This window comes from Amblyomma americanum, chromosome 7, assembly GCF_052857255.1.
Source record: "Amblyomma americanum isolate KBUSLIRL-KWMA chromosome 7, ASM5285725v1, whole genome shotgun sequence".
NCBI lineage: Eukaryota > Metazoa > Arthropoda > Arachnida > Ixodida > Ixodidae > Amblyomma > Amblyomma americanum.
Genome location: NC_135503.1, coordinates 74,086,043 through 74,113,081, shown reverse-complemented (window position 1 = coordinate 74,113,081; position 27,039 = coordinate 74,086,043). Strand labels below are relative to the sequence as shown.

At 48.3% G+C, this 27,039-nt stretch overlaps 1 long non-coding RNA gene and 2 other non-coding genes across 3 annotated transcripts in view; all 3 read left to right on the top strand.

Moving 5' to 3' along the window:
- LOC144097224 (uncharacterized) overlaps positions 1-27,039 on the top strand; it is a 125,233-nt gene that overhangs the window by 83,082 nt on the left and 15,112 nt on the right. The window lies entirely within an intron of this gene.
- Positions 17,514-17,676, top strand: LOC144099637 (U1 spliceosomal RNA). The gene has a single exon (XR_013307452.1). It is a non-coding gene; the product is annotated as a U1 spliceosomal RNA (small nuclear RNA).
- Positions 22,867-23,030, top strand: LOC144099639 (U1 spliceosomal RNA). Its single transcript, XR_013307454.1, has one exon. It is a non-coding gene; the product is annotated as a U1 spliceosomal RNA (small nuclear RNA).

Below are 27,039 nucleotides of genomic sequence, written 5' to 3'. Positions count from 1 at the left end.
GCATTAGAAGTCCGAAGATAAACTGGAGTATTAGAAATGAGAAGATACAACTTGGTAACGGACAAGAAAATGTCACTGGAAACATAGTCATTATATGTATGCAGAAAACCTCGAAAAAAGATATTTATCTGCACGTTTGTCTCTATTACATATACGTATCTAAGCAAAGGTCACTGTACACCATGCGTCAAACAGAGCAAATAAACATCTTGCGCAATCGCAGACAGTAAACTTTACACACCGAAAGACAGATGATCCAGGCAAGAACAGAACTATGATAGCAGAAGTCACGATATATACTTGGGCCATGCTGCGGTCGCGACAGCACCATATGGTTAGAATGATAGAGGAACAATTCAGTAATCAATACGAAAGTATGTATTTTTTAACTGCCTTCACGGCGACAATTATTTTCCACCCATAATTACAAAAGGGTATTCCTTTGATTCAAAGAAAAAGTAAAATCAGGTAAATAAAAAGGAAAAAAATGACAAACCAAAGCCACGAATAATGCAGCAAGTTGAAATAACCAATATTCGAGTGTGTAGGTTGGGAAACACCGCGTGGGCAGGGCTTTCAGTTAGCAAAGTCAATCAAAATCGTTATTGATGTCCTCAAAATTTTCGTATTCGCATGGTAATTTTGATTATAATGCTAACTGTTACAATGAACGGCACAAATTTCAGCGGTATGAACAGTAATACATTTTCGTAACTGCCCGTTTATGCCAGTAATTGCCCGTTCGCGCTAGAATGTCTTTTCTAGTCTGAAAAAAAAGTCATTGTAGGTGACAAAACCCAGAATGAGTTCTGGCGCCGGTCGTTGTTTTGGTCAGCGGGGCGTGACAGTTGGAAAAAATTTCGGGCGGGCTGAAGCCCCATAAGCCCCTCCCCCTCACCCCTGGCTACGCCCCTGGAAACGCCCCTGGCTGCCGGTCACCCGATCGGAGGTTGCTATCGGCGGAACAATGTCATGAAGCAGCTCTTTAATGGGCGAGATGAAACAAATCACTGTATCGCACTATGCTGGCTAGTGCACCCTACTGCTGCCGCCTGCGAGGCGCCGCGTGTCGTCTGCTCGAGCAGACGACACGTCTCTGTGCTAAAAAATCGAAGTACTTTGACAGTAAGCACTATATACGAACGCTTCTACTTGCTGAGAATTACACGACAGAAGCCAACAGCCACCGAAACCAAACCGCATAGGGGATGATGTTTTGTCATTTTATGGTGTAAAGCAATTGTAGTTTATTATTGTAAATATTCAACCACGTAAAGATAATTGATAAGAAATACAGGACATAGAGGTAATAGAGGACGTAGTATGTCCGCCGCTATGGACGAAGGTGACGCTGGCGAACACTTTCAAGGTTCGGTTACACTACACACAAATACTACCGCAAGCTGAAGCTTAGACAGCGGTTGCCGTAGCTCAATTGGTAGAGCACATGACTCTATATTCACAGGGCGTGGTGTTTCGGATCCCACCGGCGGCGTGTGGTTGTTTTTTCTTCTGCGTTTTTGTCAGCAATCTTCGAGTGGATATGTACATTATTAATCTCCAATTACTTAACACCACACATTGAAAATATAAAAATAAAAAACATCTCATATACTTCTCTCCTCGGAGCCTGTTAGCTCGTGTCATGTAAGTCAAAACAAGCACCTCTTTTACTTTCATTTGCAAGCTTAACTGCTCAGAACTGTGCAGTTAAATAAAGAAAAAGGCATACATAAATTTTGGGGTCTTTGAACTCTGGCTGTGGTCGCAAATCTTCTGCGCGTGCGCCGCTGCTTCATAGGAACCGCCACAGAATCGGCGGAGGTAATCGGCACCGTGAACGTATACGCTGACCATATATGTTCCAGTCACAATAAGTGGCCGCTCTCTCGCCACAGCGCGGCCACGCCGTCGGAGCACCTCTCTACCTTCCACCATGATCCCGCCATCTACTATAGGGTAATTCAACTGTAATGCAGTCTGCCTGCGTGCTCAGCCAGAAAGCAGCCGTACAGGCGATGTTCATCGAGAGTCCACCGGTTTGTCGAGAAAATGCCGCATCTTTTAACTGTAGCGAATTCTAAAAATCACCAGGTCTCAAGGCTAGCGCGAAGGGTGGGTGGGAGGGAGTTAAGTACAGGCGGCCCACTTATTTTTTTTTACCTGGGCCCCCGTCACTGTTAATCCGGCCCTGGATAAAAGGACGAAATGTGTTCTCCCGTTTTCTCCTCAGCTGTTGCACCCATAGGCACAACGAAAACTCGCTATCGCCGTAGCACCGAAACGCCGTCAGCGCTGGGGAAATGCTTCGCGCCAAAGGTTTCTCGTGTAAAACAAAACGAAATATACCCGGGAATGGAGCCAGCGTCTGCTGAGGAGCAAGAAAAAATTCCTCGCGAACACTGCCCCAGTGTTCGACTTGAGAGCGTTAGCTAAGGGAGCTTCGAGTGTTAACATCGGTGTGCTCGGCAAACGCGAAGACCAAATACAAACATCCGCGGATGTTTCCTTTCCTGAAACACACCGTCTAAGACAAGAACAGCGCCATCTACCTCGTGGGTTTCGCGCTACTATTGCAAATTACAGCCACCTTCGATATATCCTGTATGTTCCCTCGTTATATCAGTTAATAAATTTTATAAACGTGTGCATCCCAACACCACGAACCATTTGACACCAGCAGCGTAGCCAGCGGGGGCTTATGGAGCTTCAGCCCCCTCCCCCCCCGCCCGAAATTTTTTTGGAGCTGACACGCACCGCTGACCGCGGTGGCTCAGTGGTTAGGGCGCTCGACTACTGATCCGGAGTTCCCGGGTTCGAACCCGACTGCGGCGGCTGCGTTTTTATGGAGGAAAAACGCTAAGGCGCCCGTGTGCTTTGCGATGTCAGTGCACGTTAAAGATCCCCAGGTGGTCGAAATTATTCCGGAGCCCTCCACAACGGCACCTCCCTCTTTATTTCTTCTTTCACTCCCTCCTTTATCCCTTCCCTTACGGCGCGGTTCAGGTGTCTAACGATATATGAGACAGATACTGCGCCATTTCCTTTCCCCCCAAAACCAATTATTATTATTATCACGCACCGCTGACGAAAACAACCACCAGCGCCGGAAGTCATTCTGGATTTAGTCACCTTCAATGCCTTTTTTTTCAGACTAGAAAAGACATTCTTGCGCGAACGGGCAATTACGGGCATAAACGGGCAATTACGAAAATGTTTTACTGTTCATACTGCTGAAATTTGTGCCGTTCATTGTAACAGTTAGCATCATGATCAAAATTACCATGCGAATACAAAAACTTTGAGGACATCAATAACCGATTTTGATTGGCTTTGCTCACTGAAAGCCCTGCCCACGCGGTGTTTCCCAACCTACACACTCGGATATTGGTTATTTCAACTTTCGGCATTATTCGTGGCTTTGGTTTGTCATTTTGTTTCCTTTTTATCTACCTGCTTTTTCTTTTTCTTTGAATCAAAGGAACACCCTTCAGTAATTATGGGTGCAGAATAATTGTCGCCGTGCAGGCAGTTAAAAATACATAATTTCGTATTAATTTATGCATTATTCCTCTATTATTCTAACCATATGCTGCTGTCGCGACCGCAGCATGGCCCAAGTATATATCGTGACTTCTGCTATCATAGTTCTGTTCTTTCCTGGATCGTCGGTCTTTCCGTGTGTAAAGTTTACTATCCGAAATTGCGCAAGATGTTTATTTGCCCTGTTTGACGCATTGCATACAGTGCCTTTTGCTTAGATAAGTAGATGTAATGGAGACAAAGGTGTATTTAAATATCTTGTTGCGAGGTTTTGTGCACACATTCAGTGACTTGTTTCCAGTGTCACTTTCTTGTCATTTATCAAGTTGTATCTTCGCATTTCTAATACTCCAGTTTATTCTCGCACTTCTAATGTATAAGTTCCAGAACTCCTCGTTTCCACATGTGCTCGTTGTTGCGAATAAAATTTCGATGCAATTACTCCCAATACATGACCGGTAACAGGTGCTGCTGCGTAGTTCACTGGAACGAAGGTCAGCGTCATTGAGTTTTTTCCCTGGCCGTTCGATATGTACAAAAATCTAAAGGCTCTTGAACGACACATTCATTAAAATGTTTGTCCTCTGCTTGCTCATTTCATGCGTACATTTTTCACATCAGCGCCATGCACTGCTTTGCTGGTTTCGGCCTGATATACTTTTAGACTTCCTGTGATATTTTCTTTACTAATTAAATACGCAGAAACATGAAAACATTGCTATCAGTTGTGTCTGCGACGATTTTTAAGACATACAAATACATTCTTTTATTTCAAGACTGCATATTTCACTCGTCTAGACAGTGCGTAGCGCTATCTAATACACAATGGCATTGTCAATAGTAATGCAGTTAATATTCTTGCGTGTGATTCCTCTACAAATTCTATGAGGAGGCCGCCCTGCAACATGAGCCCCCCTCCCCCTCCCAACTTATTATTACCAGCTGAGTTAATAATAATAATAATTGGTTTTGGGGGAAAGGAAATGGCGCAGTATCTGTCTCATATATCGTTGGAAACCTGAACCGCGCAGTAAGGGAAGGGATAAAGGAGAAGAAAGGAAGAAGAGGTGCCGTAGTGGAGGGCTCCGGAATAATTTTGACCACCTAGGGATCTTTAACGTGCACTGACATCGCACAGCACACGGGCGCCTTAGCGTTTTTTCTCCATAAAAACGCAGCCGCCGCGGTCGGGTTCGAACCCGGGATCTCCGGATCAGTAGTCGAGCGCCCTAACCACTGAGCCACCGCGGCGGGTCTCAGGATTGTAAGATTCATCTTCCTGAAGCAGCATCTGGGCTGTGGGAGAGACTTAATAGGAAGCCGCAATATTAACATACACCACCAGCAGATATTTAATTGCATTGACAAGGTACTCGAGAAAAAATTGAAAATTCGATTTTGGAGAAAGTAAATGGAGAAAGTAATAGTAACACTAGAACACCTGCTCCTTCACTGTGCCGCGTTTGCCGATGCTCGTCGCGATATGCTCGCGGCCTATAGGGCGCAGGGCATACTACCACACTCCATCAAGACGCTATTGTGGCCGCAGGGCAGTGAGCGCACTCGTGAGTGAACTTTGGTGAGCCTCTGTGCATTCCTCGAACACACGGGCTTGACGTCCCGTCTGTTCTCCGTCAGGTAGTTACACGCAGTGACCGAACGCTCCGCGAGTTCTACCTTGAACGATTAATAACTGGACGCCCCACTCCAGTTGTAACCAACACAGTGCTGTGCGCATGTGTGATTTAATTCCTCTAAAATGAAATAATCACGGGCACAACCTGGACACATTTCTTATTGTGTAAATAGTTTGTACATATTACTTCTCCCCCTATCCTCTATTCCTGTCCCCTCACCTCTTTCATTTCATTTCTCCATTCTGAATGCTGTCCTTTATTTCCGCTGCCCCAGCTCAGGTGCTTCAGTATCGATGGCAGATGCCGGGGCTAGCAAAAATCTTTTCCTTCCTTTTTACTATTATTTTTTAATAAAACCACTACCACCAGAAAGTAAATGGTGCAGTATCTGTCTCACATCTCGGCTGGCGCGTGAACCGCGCCGTGAGGGAACGGAGGGAGTGAAAGAAGAAAGGAAGAAAGAGGTGCCGTAGTGGAGGGCTCCGTAATAATGTTGACCACCTGGGGATCTTTAACGTGCACTGAATTGCAAAGAACACTGGCGCCTTGGCGTTTCGCCTGCACCGAAATGTTGCGGCCGCGGTCGGACACCAGACATCTGTTTTGGCATATGGCCTCCACAGAAATAGAACCCCCTCCTTAATTGGTCTGTTAGCCAAGGCTCTTTGAACAAACGCATCAGTTGGCAGTTTTTGACCTCAGTACGCCGGGAGAAACAGTAAAGCTATCCGCCGCGGTGGCTCAGTGGTTAGGGCGCTAGGCTACTGATCCGGAGTGCCAGGGCTCGAAACCAACTGCGGCGGCTGCGTTTAGGAGAAGGCGAAACGCAAAGGTGCCCGTGTGCTGTGCGATGTCAGTGCGCGTTAAAAATCCTCAGCTGGTCGAAATTATTCCGGAGACCTCACTACAGCAACTCTTTCTTCCTTTCTTCTTTCAGTCCGTCCTTTATTCTTTCCTTTACGTCGCGGTTTAGGTGTAGATGAGATGTGAGACAGATACTGCGCCATTTCTTTTCCCTAAAAAACAATTTTTCAATTTTTTCTTCTATTTTCAAGTAAAGCTGGGGTTAAAATAACAGCTAAGGCAGCTGTTAAAAGTGTTAACTTGAAGACCAGTAAAATCTTTACCACTTACTATTTAACGCAGTGTTGTCCTGTCCTATTCGTTAAGAAAAATTTCCAAAGAAAATGCTGCTAGGATACCTCAAGCGTTCCTTGCCGCCATTGTAATTAGTTAATTAGTCACATTGTGGCTTTGATGTGTATTCTGCAAGTGAGCACTGAATGGGGACCGTGTATATTGTTACGCCGGAAATAGTATTGTAGTCAATATGAAAAGTTCTAGACAAGCTGGGCTTCAAAAGCGAGTGGCATGCCAAAGTTCTCAAAGCAGGCTGCGAGCTACCTTTGATGCTATATCCAGTGAGAGAGAGAGGCAGAAGTAAGGAAAGGCAAGGAGAGAAAGAGAAAAACATTTATATTCGGACCCTGGTCTGGGTCGCCATCTCAAGTCGTACCGTCTGAGCCCATGTCACCCAGCAAGTCGGCTATGTGGGCAACCAGCAGTGGCCACAGCATTGGTGGAGTGGAACAAGAACGCCCCAGCTTCTTCCTTCGGGCCGGGAGGTTAGTATGACAAAGTCAAGATATGGCACCACCCTCTGGGAAAAGAGCAAAAATGTAGCCAACAGGAAAATGAAGTGGGAAATAAAAATTAACAGCGGTTTAACTACTGCTGAACCTAGTCAGAGAGGCAAAGCTTTGGTGTATCCGGTAAGTAGACGTGGCTTGGCGACTGTAACGCTGATTGCGTTGCACACACCGGATAGGCAGCGCGCCCACTGTTCCAGGTGGTGGTTAAGTTAATGTTTGATCGCGACAGGTGGGTCAGGCGATGAACGCTGCGGCCTATTGCTGCTGTGTCGAGTTTCTGACAGCGTTGTCAGCTATTATGCATGCAGCCTACATCTCTCCATAAACTGTCTGTCTGTCTGTTGTTGCCAGGAAGAAAGAAAAGGAAAGTGCACAGGCCTGCTCACTGGCTCTAGCCGAGCCACAATCGGTACCACGTGCAGATAGTAGGAGAGTTGAAAGATGGGATAGAAAGACAGGATAGTAAAGACGCGCTAAAGACAAGGCCGATCCCGGAGGCAGTGAAATACCGGGCCAACCGGTGGCAGGAGTGAAGCATCCTTCAAACTCTCCGCCACATTTCCAAAAATAATTCCAATTGGACCCGTAACAGATACTTTACGGGGTCCGGACATGCGCTTTTCCACCGCCACGTATCTGAGAAAGCGATTGGCTGAGCGATGTTAGTGCACGTTAAAGCTCCCCACGTGGTCTAAATTATTTCGCAGCCCTCCACTACAGCACCTCTTCTTTCACTCCGTCTATCCCTTCCCTTACGGCGCTGTTCAGGTGTCCAACGATATATGGCACAGATACAGCGCCATCTCCTTTCCACAAAAACCAATTATTATTTTTATTATAATTATTACCATTGGGGCGTCATATGCCCCAGGGAACCAGTTATGCGTATTCCTTTCCACAAAATCATCGAAGTCTAGCGTTGTCAACGCTGAAGCGAATTAACACAAAGAACGCCGACGGTCTATTTTTCAGTGCCGCGTTTCTGCCACAACGAAAGAGGAGAGGTGGCTTCCTGGCCTTACGCTGCTGCACACTAGGGGCTCTCGCACATGTGCCGAGTACACCTTGTCACCGGGGGAATTGTTGCTAACCGTCCTCGTCGGTTCAGACGACGTGGTTGTTGCGGCGCGCGTACATTCTTTTTAAAACGAAAGCTTTACAACGCCAGCCAGCGACGCATTTAGGCTCGTCGCGCACTTCGGCCGTATGCCGTATGCCGCACATGTGCGGCATACGGCATACGCCGTGGCTTAAGAACGACCTCAAGCCGCCGTTGCCTATCAACGCCGCAGCCGCGCTCCAACGGATGGCGCCGCCGTCGACGCCGCTGCCGTCACCGCTCGCTCCACCAGATGTGCTCCGCTGGGGTAGAGGGAGAGGAGGTGTCACCTCGCGGGGGTGAACGCGCGCACACACACACACACACACGCACACACACACACACACCACACGCACGCACACAGCAGACAATGTGAAGGAGATGAGGGACTCCTTTTTGTCGAACTTAAGGGAGCCAACAGTCACCGAAACCGAGGTGCATTGGGGAATGTTATTTTTTTTTAATGCGTAGTACTAATCACTGGGTTAATAATACTTCGATTATTCTATCGCTTAAAGGAAATTACTTATAAAGCAGCAGAAAAAACAACCATGCCGCTGGTGCGATTCCAACCCATGACCTCCGAATATCGCGTCCGGTGCTCTTACCAACTGAGCTACGGCGACGGCTCTCCAATCTGCTGCTCTCTTGGGTATTTGCGTTTAATGGGTGTAAGCGAACCTTGAGAGTGTTCACCATGGGTTCGGATCGTCGGTTCGGATCCCACCGGCGGCATGGTTGTTTTTTCTGCTGCTTTATAAGTAATTTCCTTTAAGCGATAGATTAATCGAAGTATTATTAACCCAGTGATTAGCACTACGCATTAAAATAAAAATTAAAAACATTCGCCTACGCACCTTGGTTTCGGTGACTGTTGGCTCCCTTCTTAAGTATATATATATATATATATATATATATATATATATATATATATATATATATATATATATATATATATATATATATATATATATATATATATATATATATATATATATATATATATATATATATATGCACTTCGTCTCAGTGTATCATACCTGCTACCCGATTTAATATGTGCAACGGGTCTTTCGACGTAAGATATTAAACTTATATATAGAGTATGGCAGAGGCTTGGCTTGAAGCACTCTGGCACGGGCCGTCGGCCCGGTATTACACTGCCTCCGGGATAGGCCCGGGGCATATTAGCGCCGCGCGTCTTTCTTTCACTTTTTGCTCTCCTATTTTCAGCACGCGGCAGCGAGCGTGGCTCGGCTTGAGCCAGTAGGTAGGCCCGCGCTCTCCTTTCTCTTCTTCCTCTCAGCATTATCAGTCAGTCAGTCGGTCGGTGGGTCGGTCGGTCGGTCAGTCAGTCAGCCAGTGTATTGTAGTCGTTATTGAGAGCGCGAAAGAGACGCAACAACCAGAAAACGAAGCGAATAAGAGACAACGCACTCAAGGGACGTCAGAAGAAGCGCAGCACTAATCGAGAAGCGTCGTAACGAAGATGCAGCTAGAAGTCGTGCCACGTCCCCCCGGAGTGACTCTTCAACTGCGGAAGAGACCGGTTTGAGTTCTCGAAAGCGTCGGAATGAGGCGTTGCGTTGACGACGTGCAGAGGAAACGAAGCTTTCGCAATTCAACTCGGGCTAACCAGAGCTAAACCACAGGCAATTTTTTCAATCTTTCCTCTCATATCTCTTTAACCTCTCCTAGTGTCTGCACGTGGCAGCGACTGTGGCTCAGCTGGAGCCAGTGGGCAGGCCCGTGTATTTTACTTTTCATTCTTCCTTCAGTCACCACAATAACAACGTTGCGAACGCCAACGCATGTAGTGCACATTTGTCACTGCCGCTACGTAGCTTAAAGCGCGACTGAGGTGGCCACCGTCCCAGGGGGCTGGTTATGCGTCTTTCCTTTGGTTTCGTAGATAACTGACAATTGGTTTGAAATTGAAAATTCGTTTTTGGGGAGGGGAAATGGCGCAGTATCTGTGACATATCGGCCGGCACCTGAACCGCGCTTTAAGGGAAGGGATAAAGGAGGGAGTGAAAGAAGAAAGGAAGAAATAGTTGCCATAGAGGTGGTCTCCGGACTAATTTAGACCATCTGGGGGTCTTTAACGTGGAATGACATCGCACAGCACACGGGCGCCTTTGCGTTTCGCAATTGAAAAAAAAGATTTTTAGGTAAAGGAAATGGTGCAGTATCTGTCTCACATATCGGCTGACACTTGAACCGCGCCTTAAAGGAAGAGATAAACGAGTGTGTAAGAAGAATGAATGAAAGAAGTGCCATAGTGGAGGGCGCCGGAATAATTTCGACCACCTGGAGATCTTGCAGTCGCCGCGGTCGGGTTCGAACCCGACTGCGGCGGCTGCGTTTTTATGGAGGCAAAACGCTAAGGCGCCCGTGTGCTGTGCGATGTGAGTGCACGTTAAAAATCCCCAGTTGGTCGAAATTGTTCCGGAGCACACCACTACGGCACCTCTTTTCCTTTCTTCTTTCAGCCCCTCTGTTATCCCTTCACTTACGGCGCGGTTCAGGTGTCCAACGATACATGAGGCAGATACTGCTGCATTTCCTTTACCTAAAAAACCAATGTTAAAAAATCTTAACGTGCACTGACAGAGCACCGCCCACGGGCGCCTCAGCGTTTCGCCTGCATCGAAACGCAGCCGCAGCGGTCGGGTTCCCCTCCATCGAAATGCGGCCGGCGCGGTCGGGTTTGAACACGGGAACTCCGGATCAGTTGCCGAGTGGCCTAGCCACTGAGCCACCGCGGCGGGCGAAGATTGTTTTTTAACGCGGGAGCGTTAATGAGCTCTTGTCCCAGAAAAGCCGGTGTCGTCGGCGTCGACCGTGAGTGCAAAATCCCTCCTCCTCCCAGTGGGCGAGAAATTCCTCCTCCTCCTCGCAATATACGCCACTGCTCCAACAGATAGCGCGCGATGGCGGCGCGAGGAAAGGAAGAGACGCCTGTCACATATTTCGGTGGACAACCCGGACCGCGCCGCGAGGGAAGAAAAATGAAATGAAAACTGGTTTTAAGGAAAGGAAGTGAGGTCTGTCTCAGATATCTATGTGGACACCCGAACCGCGCCGTAAGGAAAGGAAAATGAAATGAAAATTGATTTTAAGGAAAGAAGTGACGCGTCTGACATATCTCTAGTCCGGGCGCAGTGGGGTCGTGCTGACACACAGTAATCAAGCGGTGAGCAGCGAAGAACGCAGCGCACATCCAAATCTCGTTCACCACGAAGCTTGTGGCTTGCTGTGCGTTTATTCAGCGCGGAAGCTGTGCTGGCGGTCGTGGCATCGGGTTTGTCAAGAACGATGTGCCGGCGGATTGCGACTGCAACTTCTGCCCTGCGCGTTTTGGCAAGGCGCTTGGCACCGCTTCTACGTGGTTTGCTGCTCCGCGCGTCCGTTTCACCGTACGTCGCTGAGCGATTTGCCCAACGGGCAAGGCGTCGCGCCAAACGGGCGAAGGCGTTCCGTGGACTCCCTGGCAGTGCTGCTACGCGCTGTCGCGTTCCTCTCTAAAAGGCGAAGCTTAAACGTCCTCCAATTTTTAGAACTGGTGTTGAAGAAAACAAATGGCGCAGTAACTCTCACAAATATCGGTGGAAGCCGGAAACGGTTGGTAGGAAAGGAAATGGTGTAGTAGTAACTGTCTCAGTTATATCGGTGGACGCCGGAACCACGCCGTGAGGGGTTTGACTTCTGGATCACTTGAAGATCAAAACCGCAAGCACCGCGAAATTGTTACGAAGTAGCGTAGTGAAGCTTTCACTTCAGAAGGGTAGGCTTGGTACACTTGTTCAGGCGTTAAAAGAAAAAATAATGTTGCTAGACCACCGTATACTCGTAGGCGAGCGATATTCTGCACTGCGCTTCCGCGAGATAGGATATTTGTGAGAACGGGTAACAGCGCATTTAAAACATTTCATTGCTGTTGTTTTTGCGGTGCAATAAATGAGTTCAGGGTGTTTTGATCGCGTAAGAAAGCGGTTAGAATCCCTTTTCTACAGGTAGACTTTTCTCGTTTCTTTTTTTTGTTTGACTAAATCATCAATAGCTTGAAAATATATTTTTTTGCCGTCGGGGAGTCTCACCTTTAAGGCTGCATTCTGGGATGTCTTTGAGCGGAAATTATCGTTTAAATCGTCCAGCCGAAATCAATTTTTGTTTCTTGCCTTTTTTGCTTAACCATCATAATCTAAAACCAATGAAAATTTTGCCTATCCGCACGGGATATGCGTTAGTTTTTTTTCATTGCATCCTGAGATATTTTGGAGCAAAATTCGCTGTATAAAAAGCTCGAGACGAGCCGGGAGGTGAAACCAGAAGGTGATGCACTCTATAGGTACTGAGCTGCGGATGCGCTCTATAGACGATCGAGCGCCCGAGAATGCCAAATGCCACATCCCCCGACTGCAGCACATACCACCGGGGCTCCTTTTGTAATGCTATGACTGGCAGTGATTTGAAATATATACCAAGTTGCGAAATTTATGCGCCGTCTTTTTTCATAACCTAATTTTCGTTCTCCATGCATATAGTGGCATAGAGCGAATCAGATCACTCAGCAATAAGCAAAAGAAATTCCTACCTATGATTTGTTTCATTCAGGGCATCACTAAAGAACAAAAAATTAATGTGGATTAGCTGGCGATATACAAAGCGAAAGATTTCGGCGTTCACTATGTTCATTGGCATTGGCGTTGACAATGTTCTAGACGGTGATGTCTTTGAAGAATGGAAGGGCGCATAACTGGCTCTCTGGATATACGAACGCCTCATTCGTGCTTTTATACATGAGCCGTTGGTGAGAGAGAGATGTGGCCTGAATGCATTAGCGCTGACAGCGTTGTGGTTTACATGGGGCATTGCAGGAATAGCTAGGCCGCAGCGTACATTCGGTGATCAATCTCTCGGGATCAACCATAACTGCAAGCCACCTCTCAGGGGGAAGGAAGGGAACGCTGCCTATCCAGCGTGCGGACCGCAATAAAAGCAAGATTTTGCAGTTGGACACCAACGCCACACACATGACAGCGAGATTGAGGTCTCCACTGACCCACGGAGCCGGTTGTGCGCTTTTCCTTTCGTGAAATTGAACGGCCTTTGCAAAGTTGTCAAAGGCAATGAACTCTATGAACGTCGCCGGCTTAATTGTTTTGTTAGGTTTTTGAGGAAAGGAAATGGCACAGGAACCGTCTCACATATTTCGGTGGACACCCTAACAGCGCCGTAAAGGTAGGAATACAGGAGAGAGGGAAAGAAGAAATAGGAAACTGAAAAGTGAAAGTTAGATTCTGAGGAAGAGCGTGGCGCTGCGCAGCGCCGGAACGCCTGTGGCTTGGTTCTACTAGTTGCGCATGCGCAGTAGTGACTAGGGAGCGAAAGAGAGAGAGAAATATGTGCGGCGTGGCGCGCGTTGTGACGTATTATGCCTCCTAGAAGCACCGCCACGGCGATATCACAAGTTAGCGAGCAGTAAAGCTTTCGCTTTAAAAACAAAGCCTTACTGAACCGTTGAGGTTGGTGTGTTGGTGTATGGTACGCTTTCGATGGATACCAGGAATCTGGCACAGCGTAGCATCTTCTCGTCGAGCGATACTTTTCAAAGAAGCCGCAGAGCAATCATGGACTAGATTAATATTCGCTTGGGAGTGAAGGTGAGTGACGTGTCAGATTTGAGAACGAGGTCAGGCTACTGCAGGCTGATTCATAAGATTTTTTTCCGGGTTCTATTAGGATGAGAGCAGTAAAAAAAGGAAATGTTCCTGGATACGACGCAGAAGCTAATTTCGAAATTCCATGTGCTGCATTAATGAAAGTCGGTGAAAAAGCCGACCTTGCCATTGAAAAGTTGAGCAAAGGAAGCATCGCTGACCACCTTGATCTCGCCCGATAGTCCTTGGACAGATATGCCACTTCAACCCAGGGCGGCCCTTTAGAAAATCCTGGAGTTGTCACTCCTGCCGATTCTGAGCCGGCGCCTCCCGGGACGTCAGGTTCCAGCAGCGTTGAATATTCTAATGCTGGCACGGAGCAGCAAGACACGACAGAAAACTGGCGCCAGTGCCTCCAGAAGAAAAAATATCGCTTTTCATGCCCAAGGTATTTGGAGGAATTTTAAAGCAGAGAGACTGCTATTTCGAAAAACTTGTCAAGATATAAAAGATCCGAAGCTAGATAAGGAGCACCGAAGGAAGTACACTGGTTGGAAGATTTGGATCAAGAACTAGAGGACGTCAATCTAAAGAAAGTTCAACTGGAGAGCACAGCCGAGGCGGCGGCAGGCAGTAAGCGTAACAGGTGGTGGTGGTGAAAACTTTATTTGAAACAGGAGAGTTTGGAACACGCAGGTCCTTGGGCCCCCGCACGGTCTCACTGCACTCAAGCGATCATGGCCCCGAGCCTCATAACGCTGGCAGCCCGGCATGTGGCGATGGCTTGCATGGCCGGGTCCTCGGAGCGCAGTAGGGTCTCCCAAGCCTCCCAAGTGGTAAGGTACTCCAGGCCCCGCGGACGAGAATCCGCCACGCAGAGGAAAATGATATGGCCGAGAGAGGCTTTCGCAGGAGGTTTCTCTGCTGCCATGGTTATTAGCCAAGCCTCAGCTGAGGAAGCAGCATCAGCTCATTATGCATGGCTTCGTCAGTGATTGAGACTTTTTAGCGTAATCTGAGTCTCTGAGTTCTTTTTGTGCATTTTCCATGTATTTCTGCACATTTTGCGTCTTTGTGTATTTGGACCCGCCGCGGTGGCACAGGAGTTAGGGCGCTCGGATACTGATCCGGAGTTCCGAGGTTCAAACCCGACAGCAGCGGCGGCGTTTTTATGGCGGCAAAACGCTAAGCCATCTGTGTGCTACGCGATGTCAGTGCATGATAAAGATTCTCAGGTGGTCGAAATTATTCCGGAGCCCTTCACTACGCCACCTCTAATTTTTTCTTTCTTTTTTCAATCCATCCTCTATCCCTTCCTTTAAGGCGCGGTTCAGGTGTCCGCGGATATATGAGAGATACTACGCCATTTACTTCCCCCAAAACTTTTATTATTTGAAATAATCATTCCTTTTTGTTTCTTCACTAAAGTATACTTCTAAGCATTTCTCCTTGACATGAATGTCTGCCTCACGTTAATTTAGCGAGAATGGCCAATTACTATTTAACGCGACAGCGTTAAGGAGCTCGTGTCGCAGAAAATCCGGTGTCGTCGGCGTCTTTGGCCGTGAGGGCAAAGTGGCGCATTTTGGTGGGCACCTGAACCCTGCCGTAAGGGAAGGAATTTTAACGCCACAGCGTTCAGGTGCTCGTGTCGTAGGAAAGCCGGTGTCATCGGCGTCGTTCGCCATGAGCGAAAAATGTCGCATCTCGGTGGACACTTGAACCGCGCTTTAAAGAAAATTTTCTTTCCCTTAAAGCGCGGTACGGGTGTCCAGCGAGAATTGTGGGACAGGGGTCACTTTCTTTTCTTAAAACCTATTTTCATTTCAAATTCCTTCCCTTACTGCCCGGACGGGTGTCCACCGAGATATTTGAGACGGGCTTCCCTTCCTTAAATTGTCCAAGGGGCCACGCGTCGCGCCAAACGGGCGTTGGCGTTCAGTGGACTCCTTGGCAGTGGTGCAACACGCTGTCGCGTCTCACTCTTATAGACGAAGCTTAAGCATCCTCCAAATTTCTTCCTCTCATTAATTCGCGGTACGGGTGTCCAGCGAGAATTCTGAGACAGGTGGCATTTCCTGCCCTTAAAACCAATTTTTATTTCAATTTCCTTTCCTTACGGTCCGGTTCAGGTGTCCACCGAGATATATGAGACAGGCGTCCTTTCCTCTCGATAACAATTTTTTTTTCATTTTCTTTGCCTTAAGGTGCGGATCGGGTGTCCACCAAGATATTGTTACCTTCGATATGTTTCCTTCGGGCAAGGTATCGCACCGAAGTAGGATGGCGTTCCGTGGATTCCTTGACATTGTTGCAATACGCTGTCGCGTCTGGCTCTTAAAGGAGAAACTTAAGCGACCTCCTAATTTTTTTCTTTCTTTTCACAATCATTCATTAGGTTAACCAGTTAATCCTGCCTGTCGGTGGAAGCTCCCCATCCCGCTGCTGCTTTTTTAACAAAATTGGGCCTAATGCGGAAAACAATTGGCTGAAGGCTTAGCTTGGTTAAGCCTGGAAGATTGCGAAAGCAATACCCTTGGCTTCGCATTGGTTCGGCTGATGGTGTGGACATGGTTGCCCTTTGTTAAACTTATGGCTATACATTGTTTGGCTTGGTTTCTGCTATTGATGTCCTTGGTACACGTATGACTTATCTATGTTATGCATGGCCATACATGGATTCACACTGGACACAACATGATAATGCTGTGATGTTGCTTTATTTAATCCTATGAATACGCTATTGTGATGACATAGTCATTGGGATGCCTATATATGACTAGATCTAAACCGCTACACCATTGGGTGGTGCTCTTTGGCTGCAGGGGCATAACTGAAGACAGTACTTCTCGTCAAGTGCTTGTATTAATCGATGGTCTCTTGTAGGATCCTTATTGTAGTCTCCCGTGCAGATAACCATCCGTTTATCACTTCGCTTCGGCAGCCCGTTGGACAGTATTGCAAGAGCGGCGTCGTCTCCTGTTTGGGGAAGCATCCATGATAGTCTCTTCGGCATTAAGAGCGTCCATGAAACTTGTCTCCGAACTACTGGTTGTCTCCCTAGTTTCGCTACCATTAACACCGCTCATTAACCTTGGCCCTGAACTTGTAGATGCACCCGCATCAAGCGATGTTGATCGGCGTGCTCGCCACGCTGCTGCATACGCACGTTGTTTAGCTCGCCGTTCTTCTGTTTCTTCAGCATGGCGCCGTCGCTTGGCCGCAGCAGATCGTTCCAGCATCGCCTTGTACACATCATCCGACATAGAGCAAGGCAGCGCTCCGACCACTGCGAGGAGCCGAGCTGTAGTCCCATTTATCCTCCTAGCGTGACGTCGCGCCAGCGAGCACCCTCTCTCGGTAGCGCCACAGCATCGGCGGGCAAGGCTTCGCCTCCACCATCGATGCCGCGAGCTGGGGCCCCGTCTCTCGGTCTGGCGTGATGTCAAACTAGCGAGCGCCCTCTCTCGGTAGCGCCGCAGCAGAGGGGCGCAATGCTTCGCCTCCACCATCGATGCCGCGAGCTGGGGCCCCGTCTCCATTCCATTCCATTCCAAAAACCTTTATTTCCACCAGAGAAGAGGCTCCCCTACTCCCCATCTCTGGCACGCAGGCCTAGGGGTGGGGGCCGGGAGCCTCGCATCTAAAGGCAGGCATAGAGTTCTTGGTCTCTTGCGGCCTCCAGTGCCAGGTGAATGACTTTTTTCTGCACGGCGGGGTCCGCGCTTTGCAGAAGGGTCGTGACGTCACACGGTCACGTGACAAGCAGCTGTGTAAGGAGGCGCCACGACCACCGATGGGCCGAAAGTGCGAGCAGTATTGCTTTCGCAATAAGAGGAACTCCATAAGAAGTATAATGGCCACTGGAATTGAAGAGACGTATGAACCGCATGACGTCCGATTTCAGTCGGTCTCTCGCATACTTACCCAGTGCAGGGTCACCGGCGATCAGCGAGGTCGGGGCTCCGTGCCGAGGCCTACCATTGCACTGCGGCAGGCTGAAACGCGCCACTACTGCAAAATGAAATAGATGGGGCATGTAATTTTTGGTAGTCGGGGCTCGGCGTTCACGCCAGCCCCTTTTATGAAATTCCAAAATAAGAATGGTACCACACATTGGTGTACGAAGTGCCTCCGAAGAGCTGCAGTCTTTTTCTTCTTTCACTCCTCCCTTCCTTTAAGGAGATGAAGGGTTCACTTTGCTGACCTAAAGTCTCGTGAGGAGGGAGGGGTTTTATTGGGCGCCGCTTTCCTACTCGGTTTTATTTATTAATGTTTCGGGGTTTTTAACGCAACGGCGTTAAGGACCCTGTGTGGCAGAAAGCCGGTGTCGTCGGCGTTGACTGTGAGCAAAAAATTCCTCCTCCTCCTCCTCGCAGTGCACGCCACTGCCCCAACAGATAGCGTGTGACGGCAGCGCCTCCCGCTCGGCTCGTTCGGGCGCAGTGGGGCCGTGCGGGCACGGAGGAATCACGCGGTGAGCGGCGAACAATGCAGCGCACATCCAAAGCACGTTCACCACAAAGCTTGCGGGCCCCGCCACGGTGGCTCAGTGTTTAGGGCGCTCGGCTACTGATCCGGACTTCCCGGGCTCATACCCTACCGTGGCGGTTGCGTTTTTATGGAGGCAGAACGCTAAGGCGCCCGTGTGCTGTGCGTTTTCAGTGCACGTTAAAGTTCCCCAGGTGGTCGAAATTATTCCGGAGCCCTCCACTAAGGCACCTCAATTCTCTCTTTCTTCTTTCAATTCATGCTTTATCCCTGCTCTTACTGCGCGGTTATTGTGTGCGCTAATATATGAGAGAGATATTGCGCAATTTCCTTTCCCCAAAACCAATTATTATTATTATTATTCTTATTATTATTTGGAATGATCTTTGATATTTGTTTCTTCACTGAAGTATACTTTCAAACCCGACCGCGGCGTCTGCGTTTTTATGGAGAAAAAACGCTAAGGCGCCCGTGTGCTGTGCGGTGTCAGTGCACGTTAAAGATCACCGGGTGGTCGAAATTATTCCGGAGCCCTCCACCACGGCACCTCTTTCTTTGTTTCTTCTTTCACTCCATCCTTTATTTCTTCCCTTACGGCGCGGTTCAGGTGTCCAGCGATATATGAGACAGATACTGCGCAATTTCTTTTCCCAAAAAAACAATTATTATTATTATTATTATTATTATTATTATTATTATTATTAAGTACACTTCTAAGCGTTTTTCCTTGATATGAATGTCGGTCTTACGTAAATTTAGCAAAAATGCTCCATGACTTCTTAACGCGATAGTGTTAAGGAGCTCGTGTCGCAGGAAATCCGGTGTCGTCAGCGCATTTGGCCAAGAGCGAAAAATGGCGCATCTCGGTGGACACTTGAACCGCTCTTGAAGGGAAGAAATTTTCTTTCCCTTGCAGCGCGGTACGGGTGTCCAGCGAGAATTGTAAGACAGGAGTCAAAATGTAAGGTGCCCGTGTGCTGTGCGATGTCAGTGCACATTAAAGATCCCCAGGTGGTCGAAATTGTTCCGGAGCCCTCCACTACGGCACCTATTCTTCCTTTCTTCTTTCACTCCCTCCTTTATCCCTTCCCTTACGGCGCGGTTCAGGTGTCCAACGATATATGAGACAGATACTGCACCATTCCCTTTCCCCAAAAACCAATTATTATTATTATTAAGTCATTTTGTTTCCTTAAAACCAATTTTTCATTTCAATTTTCTTTCCTTACGGCCCCGTTCGGGTGTCCACCGAAATATGTGAGACAGGCATCCTTTCCTCTCGTTAACAATTTTTTTAATTTTCTTTGCCTTACGGCGCGCTTGAGATTTACACCAAGATGTCGACTTTTCTTGGAACTTTCATGCCTAAATCTTCATCCCCTAGTCTATAACGGGCTACGTAGTTTTTTAATCGGCCGTCATTAGTTCGTTTTCGTAAATATCCATTCCTCTCCGCTGTCTCCTGTGATTTCTGGTGTGCCTCAGTGTTTCGTTCTCGGCCCACTGCTCTTCTTATTCTACATCAATGACCTCTTTAACGATATATCTTCTAACATACGTCTCTGCTGATGAATGTGTTATATGCATACCGATTAACGATTGTTCAGACGCCCTCATTCTTCAACGCGACTTACAAACAGTAGAAAAATGGTGTAAAACTTGGTTAATGTCTTTAAATGTCAGCAAAATGTCCTTAATTATTTTCACCGCCGCCGTTCTCACGTAGTGTCCACGTATTTTTTTGGTAGCACAGCAATATCGTCTATGACCTCTTATAACATCTAGGTCTTATTTTAACACAGAATCTTTCATGGTCCTCTCACATAGCGAAAATATCTAACGAGGCTAACCGCACTCTCTGATTTCCATGGCGAAATCTTAAATTCTGCTCCCCTTCCGTAAAAACTCTTGCTTAGAAAACCCTTATAGTTTGGGACCCTCATCAGACTAACCGTTCAAACTCTATTGAATATATCCAAAACCGGGTAGCTCGGTTTATTTTTAATGACTATTCTTCCTATACTAGTGTCACAGCTCTAAAATCTAACGCAAATCTTCGCAATCTAGAAACACGACGCAAAATTTCCAGGCTCGTTCTCTACCATAAGTTCTATCATTTTCCAATTGATAACAGCGTTATATCTCCGCCCCGCCGCGGTGGCTCAGTGGTTAGGGCACTCGACTACTGATCCGGAGTTCCCGGGTTCGAACCCGACCGCGGCGGCGGCGATTTTATGGAGGAAAAACGCTAAGGCGCCCGTGTGCTGTGCGATGTCAGTGCACGTTAAAGATCACCAGGTGGTCGAAATTATTCCGGAGCCCTCCACTACGGCACCTCTTCTTCCTTTCTTTCACTCCCTCCTTTATCCCTTCCCTTACGGCGCGGTTCAGGTGTCCAACGATATATGAGACAGATACTGCGCCATTTCCTTTCCCCCAAAACCAATTATTATTATTATTATATCTCCCGCTCACCGTCATTCATCCCGGACCAGTCATTCCAAGTCTGTATACCCGCCGCACGCGCGCACATCATCGCACCTTCACTCGTTTTTTACACAGAGAAAGACTAGAATCATCTCCCTGAAGAAGCGGTTCACCACTCCAGTGCGACAAATTTCAGGACAGCCATCGCCATATTTCTTTTGTGAATCGTCTGTGATGCTGCCCACCCCTCATGTAAAACCCCTGTCCAAGGAGCATTTCAGGACTAAATAAATAAATGAATATTGTTACCTTCGATATGTTTCCTTCGGGCAAGGTGTCGCACCGAAGAAGTGGTTTTTTTATTAAAATAATAGTAAAAAGGAAGTAAAATATTTTTGCTAGCCGCGGCATCTGCCATCGATACTGAAGCACCTGAGCTGGGCCAGCGCAAATAAAGGATAGCAGGCAGAATAGAGAAATGAAATGAAAGAGGTGACGGGAAAGAAAGAGGGGATAGAGGGAGAAGTAATATGTACAAACTATTTCCACAATAAGAAATGTGTCCAGGTTGTGCGCGTGATTAGTTCATGTTGGAGGAATTAAAACACGTGCACAGGACTGTGTTGGCTACAACTAGAATGGGGCGTCCAGCTATTATTCGTTCAAGTAAGCCCCCCTCCCTCCACACACACAAACACGCCGCGGTGGCTCAGTGGTTAGAGCGCTCTGCTACTGATCTGGAGTTCCCGGGTTCGAACCCGACCGCGGCGGCTGTGTTTCGATGGAGGCGAAACGCATAGGCGCCCGTGTCCTGTGCGATGTCAGTGCACGTTAAAGTTAATAATAATAACGATAATAATAATAATAATAATAATAATAATAATAATAATAATAATAATAATAATAATAATAATAATAATAATAATAATATTAATAATAAATGGTTAAGGGGGAAAGGAAATAGCGCAGTATCCGTCTCGTATATTGTTGGACACCTGAACCGCGCCGTAAGGGAAGGGATAAAGGAGGGAGTGAAAGAAGAAAAGAAGAGGTGCCGTAGTGGAGGGCTCGGGAATAATTTCGACCACCTGGGGATCTTTAACGTGCACTGACATCGCACAGCACACGGGTGCCTTAGCGTTTTGCCTCCATAAAAATGCAGCCGCCGCGGTCGGTTTCTAACCCGGGAACTCCAGATCAGAGGCCGAGCGCACGCATCGCGGAAGGTGAGCGCATCGACAGTGTCACCGGCTGTCGCGCACTTACACGGTCACAACGTGCAATGATTCTCCGCGCACGCATTGGCTGCGTGTGGCCCGAGGAACGAGGGGTGCGTCACGGAATCGCGACGAGGGATGTGTGTGACGGGTTCGGTGGAGTGGAAACACTAGAACACCTGCTCCTTCACTGTGCCGCGTTCGCCGATGCTCGTCGCGATATGCTCGCGGCCTATAGGGCGCAGGTCATACTACCAGACTCCATCAAGACGCTATTGTGGCCGCAAGACAGTGCGCGCACTCGTGAGCAAACTTTGGTGAGCCTCTGTGCATTCCTCGAACACGCGCGCTTGACGTCCTGTCTGTTCTCCATCAGGTAGTTACACGCAGTGACCGAACGCTCCGCGAGTGCTACCTTGAACGATTAATAACTGGACGCCCCACTCCAGTTGTAACCAACACAGTGCTGTGCGCGTGTGTGATTTAATTCCTCTAAAATGAACTAATTACGCACACAACCTGGACACATTTGTTATTGTGTAAATAGTTTGTACATAATAATTCTCCCCTATCCTCTCTTCCTGTCCCCTCACCTCTTTCATTTCATTTCTCCATTCTGCCTGCTATCCTTCATTTCCGCTGCCCCAACTCAGGTGCTTCAGTATCGATGGAAGATGCCGGGGCTAGCAAAAATCTTTTCCTTTCTTTCTGCTATTATTTTTAATAAAACCACTACCACCGAGCCCCGCATCTGCCATCGATACTGAAGCACCTGAGCTGGGGCAGCGGAAATAAAGGATAGCAGGCAGAATGGAGAAATGAAATGAAAGAGTTGAGGGGACGCAAGGAAATACGATGGCGTTCCGTGGATAACTTGGCAATGCTGCAACATGCTGTCGCGTCCTGCTCTTAAAGGCAGAATTTAAGCGTCCTCCAAATTTTTTTGTTTCTTGTTAAAATCATTTTTTAGTTTAACCAGTTACTCTTTCCTGTCGGCTGTCCCTCCGCATTACGCTATTACTTTTTTAACAAAATTGCACCTAATGCGGAAAAAGGATTTCTTTACGAAATATATTGGACACTGGTGCCGAACAGACGTATGAATCGCATGACATCCGATTTCAGCCTGTCTCTCACAATCTTACACAGTGCTTGGGTCACCGGCGATCAGCAATGTCGGGGCTCCGTGCCGAGGCCTGCTATTGCACTGCGGCAGGGTGAAGCACGCCACTACTGCAAATTGGAGTAGATGGGGCACGTAATTTTTGGTAGCCGGGGCTCGGCGTTCACGCCAGCCCCCTTTATGAAATACCAAAATAAGAATGGTAACACACTGGTGTACGAAGTGCCTCCAAAGCGCTGCAGTCTTTTTCTTCTTTGACTCCTCCCTTCTTTTACGGAGATGAAACGTTCACTTTGTTGACCTAAATTGTGGTGAGGAGGGAGGAGATTAGTAGGCGCCGCCTTCCTACTCGTTTTTTTTATTAATGCCTCGGAGCCCTTAACGCGTTAAGGGCCCAGTGTTGAAGAAAAGCCGGTGGCGTCGGCGTCGACCATGAGCGAAAAATTCTCTCCTGCCTCTCCTCGCATTGTACGGCACTGCCCCAAGAGATAGCGCGTGACGGCTGCGCCTTCCGCTCGCCTTGTTCGGGCGCTGTGGGGTCGTGCGGGCAAGGAGGAATCACGCGGTGAGCGGCGAACAATGCAGAGCACAGCCAAAGCACGCTCACTACGAAGCATGCGGGACCAACCGCGGTGGCTCAGTGGTTATGGCGCTCAGCTACTGATCCGGAGTTCCCGGTTTCGAACCCGACCGCGGCTGATGCGTTTTTATGGAGGCAAAACACTAAGGCGCCCATGAGCTGTGCGATTTACGTGCACGTTAAAGATCTTCAAGTGGTTGAAATTATTCTAGACCCCTGCACTACGACAACTCTTTCTTCCTCTCTTCTTTCACTCCCTTTTTTATCCCTTCCCTTAGGGCGCGGTTCAGGTGTCCGCCGATATATTAGTCCGAAATTGCTTTATTCCCTTCCCAAAAACGAATTATTATTATTATTATTATTGAGTTAAGCTGTGCACCCTAACTTTCTGTACACTTTGTTAACAAGAGGGAGACACCAGTGCAACTCAACACAAATCATTGAGACGGCAGTCAAACAACAGGCACTATTCTGACTAATGAACTGTTCAGGAACCACTGATGGCAGGCTATTGTGCAGAAGCTTGGCGAGCAGCCCGCGCTTTAATAGACCCGCCGCGGTGGCTCAGTGGTTAGGTGCTCGGGTACTGATCCGGATTCCCGGGCCCGAAGCCGACCGCTGCGTATGTGTTTTTATGCAGGATAAACGCTAAGGCGCCCGTGTGCTGTGCGATGTCAGTGCACGGTAAAGATCCCCAGGTGGTCGAAATTATTCCGGATTCCTCCACTACGGCACCTCTTCTTCCTTTGTTCTTTCACTCGCTCCTTCATCTGTTCCCTTCCGGCGCGGTTCAGGTGTCCAACGATATATGATACAGATACTGCGCCATTTGTTTTTCCCAAAATCCAATTAATATTGTTTTTAATACACAGGTTTATCTGTGCGTTTTTACGGCTAGAGGAAAGGAGCGGACGAGCGCAGACGAAACTGCGTGTGCGCACGACTCTAGGCCGTCCAGCGTTTTTACGGAGCGAAGTTTACGCCCGCTGTGAGTGAGTGAAAACTTTATTGGATCTTTCAAGGGTTTCGCGGTTATGAAGTCTCCGTCGTCTTCTCTAGCGCTGGCGACTTGAGGCTTCTCGTCAGCAAGGGTGGGCCCCTATTCCAAGGCTCCACTGAGTCGTGCTGCATCATTCACGTGCTGCACTAAGGCCCGCTGGGAATCCCTTTCCAGCGGAGCGATAGGCCGCGCGCGAGAGTGCGCTAGAGTGCGCGTTCATGTATAGGTATTAAGATTACAGCCGCCACATCGAGAATGCACGCGAAAAGGAAAGGAAATTGGTTTTTAGGGAAAGAAAATGGCGCAGTATCTGTCTCACGTATCGGCGGACACCTAAACCGCGCCGTAAGTAGTAGTAGTAGTAGTAGAAAGCATTTATTCCAAAAAAGTAGGATAGAAAGGCGAAAATACAGATTTTGGGTAGAGTCCTTATTTCAGGACCCCAATGTCCACCGCAGTTGCTCTTGCTTGGGATATCAGCTTTCGCTGCGTCGCCAAGTCAGAGCTGAGCAGGGCAGACTCCCACTGTTCCTCGGAGTGATGTTTGTCTAGTTCTGGGGGCTTGGGACTGGAGCAGCCCCATGTTACATGATATGTTGTTGGAATTCCGCGACACCAGGAGCAGATGCTGTCATATCTGTCGGGGAAGATGATGTGGTACTTGTGTAGGTTAGGAAAGACGTTCGTCTGTAGTTGTCGCCATTCCCTCGCCTCTGCCGCCGTTAGCTTACGGTGTGGGGGGGCAGACTTCTCTTTGTGTTCGGAGAAGGTGGAGGCGCTCGTCGTATGTAGAGGGGAGAGAAGTGAGGTCGGGGAGGTTAGTCGCTCGGTTAGTATATCCTCGAGCTAGACTGTCCGCCGCCTCGTTTCCCTCGAGCCCCTCTTGCCCAGGAGTCCAAGAGATTTAGTGCTTGCATGTGGAATTTTGAACTTGTGATGTAGTCAGAATGGGAGCGACGGAGTGTGGAAGTCTGCCAGAGAGGAAGAGGCGACACGCGGACTGGAAGTCGGTAATAATTTTTAGCTCATTTCCCGTACCATCACCGTGCTGGATTGCGAGGGCAATTGCAGCAGTTTCTGCTACTGTGGGAGAGCAGATTCGTAGGGAGGCGCTGGCGATTTCCTTGAAATTGGTGTCCAAGACGACCGCCACAGCGTTTGTTGAATCAGGGTGCATGGCTGCGTCGACGTATACAGCATTTTGTGCCTGTCGATGTCTGCGGCGCTGATAGTCCACTCGCGCCTTTCGTCGTCCCTTTTGTGAGTCCGAGTGCATGTTCTTCGGGAGTGGAGCTACATACATGCGAGTTCGCAGAGTTGAGGGTAGGTCTCGGTTGTCCTGGATGGCGCGTATGTCAGCCGGGGAACCCACTATTTCCAAGATTGCGCGTCCAGCTTTGTTGGTGAAGAGGCGTTAATTTTGCGATGCTAGGACGGCTTCTTGAATTTCTTCTATTGTGTTGGTCAGTCCCAGGTCGTCGAGGTGGCAGCTGGCCGTGTACATCGGGGGGCCTAACGCATGTTTGTAGGCGGTATGGATGATGGCGTCTGCTTTGCCTCGCTCATTCCCCAGAAGTGGTAGGAATGGGAGACCGTATGACAGGCGGCTCATTACTAGAGCCTGTATCAGTCGAATTGTATCCTCCTCTCTCATGCCTTTTCGGTTGAGGGTGATGCGCCGAATCATGCGAGAGAGCTGAAGGGCAGTTGTGCAGAGACGCTGTAACGTGTGGTTGGCTTTCCTGTCGCTCTGAAGCCAAAGGCCTAGGATGCGGATAAGAGGGACTTCCTTTATTCCTGTGCCTTCGAGGTAAACCTCGATGTCGCCGGGAGATTTGTAGGCATAGCCCTGAATGCGGATATTTTCAGATTTGTCGGGTGTGCAGCGGAGGCCGCAATTTGCTGCTTGTCTTTCTACGCAATTGACTGCCTCTTGTAGGGCGTTTTCTTTGTCGGCAAGGGAACCCCAGGAGCACCAGATGGTAATATCATCCGAGTAGATAGTATAGCCGATGCCTTCAATAGCCTCGAGTGGTTTTGTTATGCCGATCATAGCTATATTGAAGAGGAGAGGAGAGATGATAGAGCCTTGGGGAGTGTCGTTGTTGGGTGTCTGCTCTGTGCCAGAGCGGACATCTCCCATGCCAATCGTGGCCGTGCGGTTGCTGAGAAATATTTTGATGTAGTTTAAGGTCTTGGGTTCGCAATCGAGGGCGTTGAGCTGCTTCAAGATGGCGTCGTGAGAAACGTTGTCAAAAGCGCCTTTAAGATCAAGTGCCATAAATAATTGCTCGCCGCCTCTCGGGATGTTACTGTGTACTTCTTCCTTGATAAGGAGGAAAGCGTCTTGCGTAGAAAGACTTTTCCTGAAGCCGATCATAGTGGGTGGAAAGAGGTTGTTGTCCTCTATGTAGTTTTGGAGGAGGGTCTGGATAACGCGCTCATATAGTTTGCCCAGGCAACAGGTGAGGGAGATGGGTCGTAATGCTTCCAGGCTTGGTGGTTTGCCTGGTTTTGGGATAGTAACGATTTCGGAGTGTTTCCACTCTGCAGGGAGTTCTCCCGCCTCTCATATGGTGTCATTTATGTAGGTAATGAGGACCTCGA